At 36.2% G+C, this 7,813-nt stretch overlaps 1 protein-coding gene across 1 annotated transcript in view; it reads right to left on the bottom strand.

Moving 5' to 3' along the window:
• SH3D19 (SH3 domain containing 19) overlaps positions 1-4,609 on the bottom strand; it is a gene marked incomplete at its 3' end in the record, with an annotated part of 63,375 nt that extends 58,766 nt beyond the window's left edge. Inside the window, exons 1-2 of the mRNA XM_008587202.1 lie at positions 4,477-4,609; positions 4,353-4,392 (exon numbers count right to left, since the gene is read on the bottom strand). The remainder of the gene's footprint in view (positions 1-4,352; positions 4,393-4,476) is intronic.
• Positions 4,610-7,813: the final 3,204 nt, after the last annotated feature.

The following is a 7,813-nucleotide window of genomic DNA, read 5'->3' as shown; positions in this document are numbered from 1 at the left end:
CTTGAAATACAGTTGACATTCATTTATTCAACATCTATTTATTAAGTGCTTTTTGTGGACCAGGTACTCTATTAAGTGACAGTATAAACTAAAGATTAAAGAATAATCAGAATACTTTCTGAAAACCTCAAGAGTACCACAGCATTGTCAAAATAGAACTGGGAAGACTCAGATCTTGACTTTAGGGTAACAGACTCTCAGAGACTGGGAGCATAAGTCCAAAATAATGGATATTCCATGAAGTTGAAGACTTTTTCTTGTTTTCTATCGTATCCTGAGCCAGTGTAGGGATTCTCAACAAATATTTATTGGCCATTAAGTGAGTGAGCAAGGGGCTGGAGCCACTGAGAATAATGACTTGGCCATGTCTGAATCTTCTCTGTTTTTATTCCCAGCGCTAGCTTGTTTAGCTCTTTCGTGACAGTATTCCTTCACGAGTGGCCCATTCCATCTTTGACCAATCTGTCAGGAAGTTCTTCTTCATATTGTGCAGAAATCCATCCCCTCAAATTTGCACCAACAGGTGTGCATTCTACTCTTTCGGACTCCCAGGAACACACAGAACAGTTCCCTGTACTGCTACTTTATTTATTTATTTTTTCTTAAAGCCTACAGCACCCGGTGTTCACTGCTACTTTCTATTTGGAAAACTGCAAGCCGACAGAAAAGTTGAAGAAACAGTACAATTAATGTCTGTATACCTTTCATCAATTCACCAATTAATACTATTTTCCCACATTTGCCTCTATCACTCACTCTGGGTTTTTCCCCCTGAATTATATGAGTAGGCTGAAAACATAAGACTACATTACCCCTAATACTTCGGCACATATCTCCTAAGAATGACATTCTCCTGCATACTAACACTCCTACAACTAAAAAAAAAGTACTGTTAATAAAATATTGCCTAACATAAAAATCCATGTTTAAATTTTCCCAATTGGCCCCTCATTTTTCTTTTAATTTGGGGTTTTTTTAATCCCAGATTTTTATTTATTTACTTATTTTGGTGGCTGGCTGGTATGGGGATTCAAACCCTTAACCCTGATGTTGTCAACACCCCACTCTAACCACTGCACAAACTGGCCAGCCGCACTTTTTTTTTTTTTAATTTACACATTGTAATTGTACATACTTATGGGGTACAATCTGATATTGTGATACATATATATGTTGTATAGCAATTGGGTCAGGGCGGTTAATACATCAATCACCTCATGCATTTATCATTTTTTTTTTGCAGCAAAACATTCAAAAGCATCTCCTTTAGCTATTATATAATATACAAAACTTACCTGTTAACCATAGTCACCCTACTGTGTAACAAAACAGCAGAATTTATTCCTCCTATCTAATTGTAATTTTGTACCAGTTGACCAACCCCTCCCCCATTTTCCCTCCGCCTGGCCCTTTCCTCCCCAGACCCCAGATCTTTTTTTTTTTTAATCACATACTGCATTTGGTTGTTAATGTCTCTTCGGTCTCTTTTAATCTAGAATATTCTCCTAGCCCTTACATAAGTTTTTCATGATGCTACCTTTCTTGTGTGTGCTAGGACTACTATATCCACGTTATCTTGTGTACTACTTAGTGCATCACCTGGAGGCACGTACTGTCAGGCTGTCTCACTAGTGATGATATACACATTGACTACTTAATTAAGATGGTGACTACTCGATCTCTCCATTGAAAAGGTTAAATTTCCCCCTTTGCAATTAAAAATTAATCTGTGGGGTGATATTTTAAAGCAGTATGAATATCTGTTCCCCAACAACTTTTTACAGAATACTAACGATCCTTGCCTGAATCAACTATTACATTGAGAATTGCAAAATGATGACTTTCTAAATTCTATCATTCCTTCTACATGGATTGTTTTAAACCCAATATATTATAATCCATTATCATCTTTTTATTTGTATACTCAAATCGTCCCAAATTTGGCCAGAGAAAGTCTCTTAAAGCTACTGCCTGTACATTTTTGACATGATCCCATTAGCTAAGCACTCCCTAGCTTATCATCACAACCAGGAGTCTAGGCTCAGCTGTACTTTCCCCTGTCCCAGACATGAAATCAGCTATTCTTCCAAGGGCCAGGCGTACCCTTAGTAGGGAATAGCATTTATGAGGTACAATTCTGCTAGTTTCTTCTGTGGACCAGCCTCTGAGTGTTTGAAGCCAGTTATCACTTCTGTCCCATACCCCTCCCCAAACTTCCACACCTAGGATAAATTCTCCAAATTCCTCACACCAGTCTTCCTGTGAGTCAGCTTTGACTTTTATCCCACTCTTCTCTTTCATCTTCCCTGTCCTACCTCAGCTGCCATTTTCTAGAACAGTGGTCCCCAACCTGGCTATGCATCAGAATCAGAGGGACTTGATTAATATACAGATTCCAAGGATTCACTTCAGACTTACTGACTAGAATCCCTGGGGTGGGACATGGGATTCTGGTGTGTGTGTGTTTGTTTGTTTAAGTCTCCCATATGATATCAATATAGCCACTCCACTGCATACTTCAATTTTTCAAGGCCTGTGGACCCAGATTCGGATAGAATATCAAAAGTGTCATCTAGGGCCGGCCCGGTGGCGCACTGGATAGTGCGCCGCTTGGGAAGCGTGGTGTCGGATAGAATATCAAAAGTGTCATCTAGAGCTACCCCTCTTATTATACTGGATATAACACTTCTTTCAATGTAATCAAATTAATGCGGAGATTTGTGGGGGAGAGGTGGAGGCAATGACATAAAATTTTGACCAACAGTAAATTTACAAACAGCTAAACCCTCAAAACTTTCAAACATATTAATTACTAAGTCACGTCTCCCTTTTTTATGTACCACTGGTGTTTCTGTGTAAGAATTTGCATTTGTTCCTATTAAAATTTACATTGCCCAACTCAATCCAGCCTTCAGTATGTCAAGGGTCTTATGGATCCTGTTTTTATCATCCTAAGTATTTTTACCCTTTCAACTTTATGTCACCCATAGTTAAGTATGCTGTCCAAGTCCTCTCTCTTAGGTTGCCTTTTTTAGCTATATTTTTTTTAAGTATTAAAAAAATCAATCATATAAACTGTTATACGATTGGGGTGATAGAGAGATAATTATATATGTTTGTCAAAACTCATAGGACCATACACAAAAAAACCAGTAATTTTAATGTATGTAAACTATACCTGAAAAAAAAAATCAGTCAACATTTTATATACCCAGCTATATTCTTCTCTCAGATTAGGTCTCACTAACTTATTTTGATTGATGATTTCTACAAACTGCACTGCTATTCTAAGTAATGGAGTTTCATAGATATTATATTTTTATTTGTTGAGGTCAATGCATTCTAGGGTTTGATCCCTTAAAAAAGCACAAGAGTTTGGCTTATCAGACCAATCAAGCCAAGGAATGCATTATTTTATCAATTCTCACAACACAAACTACAAAGAAAAAGTGATGAAATATAAAATAAATAGAAAGTTATATTAGAAAAATTGTAATCTTCCATAGAAATGGATTAAAAATATCAAACATAGCTTGTCAGTCTTGCTTAGAAGAGGAAGGCAGACAATTTTCCACTGCCTTTTTTTTTTTTGCGTCTGGCCAGTATGGGGATCTGAACCCATGACCTTGGTGTTATAAGGCTGTGCTCTAACCAGTTGAACTAACCAGCCAGCCCCCCTTTTGTTTTTTGCAGCTGGCTGGTCCAACTTGTAAGGATTTTTAAAATACTCTTCAGTGTTGATGAAGGTCTAGTAAAACATACTCTCAGTGTGGATGAGAGGCTTAAGTGACATAACCTTCCCGGCCATTGAAATTACCTAACAAGAAGTTAAAAGAATTCATTTGAATACTTATATACATAACACAAAAAGTCTAGAAAGAAATATACCAAAATGTTAGCAGTAGCCAGCCATCTCCACCTGATGGAAGGCAAGCTGAGTTTTGTTTAGTTTTTTTCATGCTTTGTATTTTTTTCTTAATATTTTCTAAATTTCTACAATGAGCCTATGTTAGTTGTATAATTAGGATAACAACAATAAACATTTATAAAAATACTAGTTAAAGAGAGGAGAGGAAAATAAGTCAAAAAAGGAAGGAAATGAGAATAAAATAAATTTTTATGAAGATGTATGTCTCTGATAAGAATTCTCAAAATAAAACATGTCTTCCAGATAGTCAATAATTGTATAAATAATTTTTATTCAAAGAACAAGCAATCTTTCTCTTGTGAAGCTTCTCTGAATGCCACAGAAGATTCAAATATAGTAAAAGGGACACTTGCTTTGTCTCCAAACAATATTTTTTTTAAATGAGAAGCTTTATACAAAATTATTAAATATTATAAATTCATACCTTGAGGAACGATGCTCTGGTTTATTTCTTTCGTTGCGATCTGTAAAGAAAGAAGACAGTTACACGTCAAAATGCTCTTTAAAAAAGCCCTGGAAAATAAGTTCTTAAATACAAGCTGTCATACCATTAGATTTCGCAAAGGACTGTTTAAAGGTAGCTATGTCTTTCCCTGTACAAGACTCTTCATCAGAGTTGAGAAGACTTGCCTGACAGAGATGGTAGAAAGGACACAACGAAGGACAGGCATAAAAACTTTTTATAGTTTGTTAAAATCATCTACTTGGAAAATATATCATTACGTGTATTATTCCATTTTAAAAGATCTTTGCTGTGTTAAACACTTTGCTAAGACCAAAACAGATTTAGCTAAGGAACGAAAGTAAGGAAACTGAAAAGCCACAGATTACTCAGCTCAAAAAAATCATTCCATGAATCATGGTTGGCAGAAGCTTCTAACAGAATGGGGTGGGGGGAAAATGAGCAGTCAGCTAACAACAACATCTGCAAATACACTAAGACCAGTACAGCCTCGTCCTTAACTATCTATCACCCAGAACATTTCAGAAGTTGGATTGCAATGTTTCACCAATGATTAGGTGTAATATGCTATATATACAATATTTTTGGTTTTCTCAACTGGGGAGGAGGGAGCTCTAGTAAGTAGACACCAGGGATGCTGTTAAATGTCCTACAATGCACAGGGCAGCCCCCCCAAAAAGAATTCTGTTGCCTGAAATGTCAATAGTGCCAAGGTTGAGAAACTGCTAGAGGATAAGAAATAACAGTACAGCTGCTTGAAGTTTTCAAAAAAGTAGACACCAGGGATGCTGTTAAATGTCCTACAATGCACAGGGCAGCCCCCCCAAAAAGAATTCTGTTGCCTGAAATGTCAATAGTACCAAGGTTGAGAAACTGCTAGAGGATAAGAAATAACAGTACAGCTGCTTGAAGTTTTCAAAAGTGCCCTTCCGGACTGCGGTAAAATGCTATTAATCAACCTGAAGACTATCACATACAAGAGAAACAACCACAAAACCCACAGGTTGTATCTTTTTGAATCTGAGTAACAATTTTTTTTTCCAGTGTATGCTTAAAAACACAAAATAAATGAAGTTAAATGGCCTCACTGTTATGGAAAAATTAATAATATAAAAAGAATATACAAACTACAATACAGTCATATGTAATGACTTTTTAAAAAATCCTATGGAATATTATCAAGACAGTTTTCTATAGTCTGAATTCTACAGCCTGAATTAATGCCAACAAGATAGAATTTAATGGCAAAGCAAAGATTAGACAGGAATTTTTTAATTTTTTCCTTAATTTTATTGCTGGTGGAGCAAGATAAAGAGGAAAATAAAAACAAACTCTAAAACTTCTAGAAAGAAATATGGAAGAAAAAGAATAGCATTTACATAGTTAAATGTATGTACCAATTCTTTCTGAATGTGTTCATAATAAAAAAGAAAAATTTTAAGCCAAAGAGTACACACACAGACACTGTTCTATGAAAAACTAACAAGAAGATTCACAATAAAATATGTTTGTTTAGATATAATGCTCTCAGAATGCATAATAATGAGTTTCTGGTTACAATAGCTCTACACTGTGATTGTTACTGCAACTTTTAAAACTTCTCTGTTTTAATTTAATTTGACTTTACCCCTCCCTTAAATAAAAATATCATGGTTTTCACTTACTGAGTACTAAAATTTTAAAGTCATAGTAATACAGGGCTGATTTTAATCATTTTTTCAATCTTTCCTCTCCGGCTTTTTGCCTGCTCGTTTTGCTAAGAAAAGTTAAGTAGAAGCTAAATACAGATCAGCTATCCTCTTATAACAAAGCAACAACTCTTACCTGTAGCTAAAGGTGAGCTAAAACTCTGCCGGGAATGACATTTGTTGTAGCTGCGATCCTAGTTTTCTACAGTTATTAGGCATGTAATAGCAAATTTCCCCACTAATCTTCCTAGTGGTACACAAGAAGAGGAGAGAAACAGAGTCACGATGCATGTAAACAAGACGCAGCATCCAAGGGCTTCCCTCCCTCCAGGGCCCACTCTGATTGGCAGATGTGCTATGACCAGTCTGCACAGCTGGAATGTGGCCACTCAGGAAGCAAAGGGCTTGCAGCTCTCCTTCACTCTTGGTTCAAACAGGAAATTCTACAGTCGTTTTTATACTGCTACTCTAGGAAAATATAAATGCTTTCCCTTCTCTATTGAACTGATCATTAAAATCCAAGAGAATAACTTGATTATCTGTTGGAGGACATTTTAAACATTTCTTTCTAAGTTAACTCTTACCTGTGCTAATTCCTCTGTAAATATGCCTACACAGTGTTTATAATATGATACTCCTAAGAACCCACAGAGTTGATAATATGAGGGTAAGGGTAAATTATCCAGTACTCACAATATTCCCCATCTCTCACCTCTTGAAAATGGAAAACAAATTGAAACAAATGTTCTTGGCTTGATCTTTTTTCTCAAAGCATACAAATAACTGAATTTCACATTTTGCCATAGAGCTATCATTTAGCTTATAGGTGTACAAATATGCAATGAGTGTATGTTGTGTATCTGTGTCTTATAAACTTACATATTTTTTATATACTTATATTTTATAGACATATCTTAAGCAAAGTAATTTTCACAACAGCCAAGAGTATTGTGCAATTGTCAAGAATGCATTAGCAGAAATGCTAAATTTTTGGCAAAATAAGTGGTTATTATTTTGGTCCAAAAGCTAAGACTGAACAAAACAAATCACTGACGGCAGATTTAGGATTTGCTTTCTGGCCAACAATAACAAAATATTTGGATAAAATCCCCTTAAGAAGAATGAGAACAGAGCTATAGCAAACCTGGAAATTTCACCTTGGCTAGACACAATGCTTTAAGACACAATACATGTATTTTATTTAAAAAAAAAAAAAAAAAAACATTCTTTAGCACAACTCCCCCCAATTCTTTTTAGAGTTTCTAATTTTTAAATAATTAGGAGAGAATATACTTGCAAAGACTTCCTGAACTTTTGCGTATTTAGAAATTGTACCAAAAACTTACTAGCTCAAAGTCTCACATTTCTATAAAAAAGTTACTGAAAATAAAATACCCTAATTCTTTTTTTTTTTCCTTTTTGTCTTTTTTCGTGACCGGTAACGGTATCACAACCCTCAGCGTGGCGCCCGCACCGCGACCAGCAACGGGATCGCAACCCTCGGTGTCACCCCCGCACTGCTCAACCAGTGAGCAGACCAGTCTCTATACGGGATCCGAACCCTCGGCGGGAGCGCCGCCACACTCCCAAGCGCTGCACCTACCGAGTGCGCCACGGGCCAGCCCTAAAATACCCTAATTCTAAAATTTATTTGCCAAATGCTGCACATTTGCTGTGGATAATTTACTAATTCCAGGGACCCACCAAGCATGATGGTTTAGGTCACTCAAAGAC

This window comes from Galeopterus variegatus, unplaced genomic scaffold (assembly GCF_000696425.1).
Source record: "Galeopterus variegatus unplaced genomic scaffold, G_variegatus-3.0.2 Scaffold4280, whole genome shotgun sequence".
Classification (NCBI taxonomy): Eukaryota; Metazoa; Chordata; class Mammalia; order Dermoptera; family Cynocephalidae; genus Galeopterus; species Galeopterus variegatus.
This window is presented reverse-complemented; position numbering and strand designations above follow the sequence as displayed.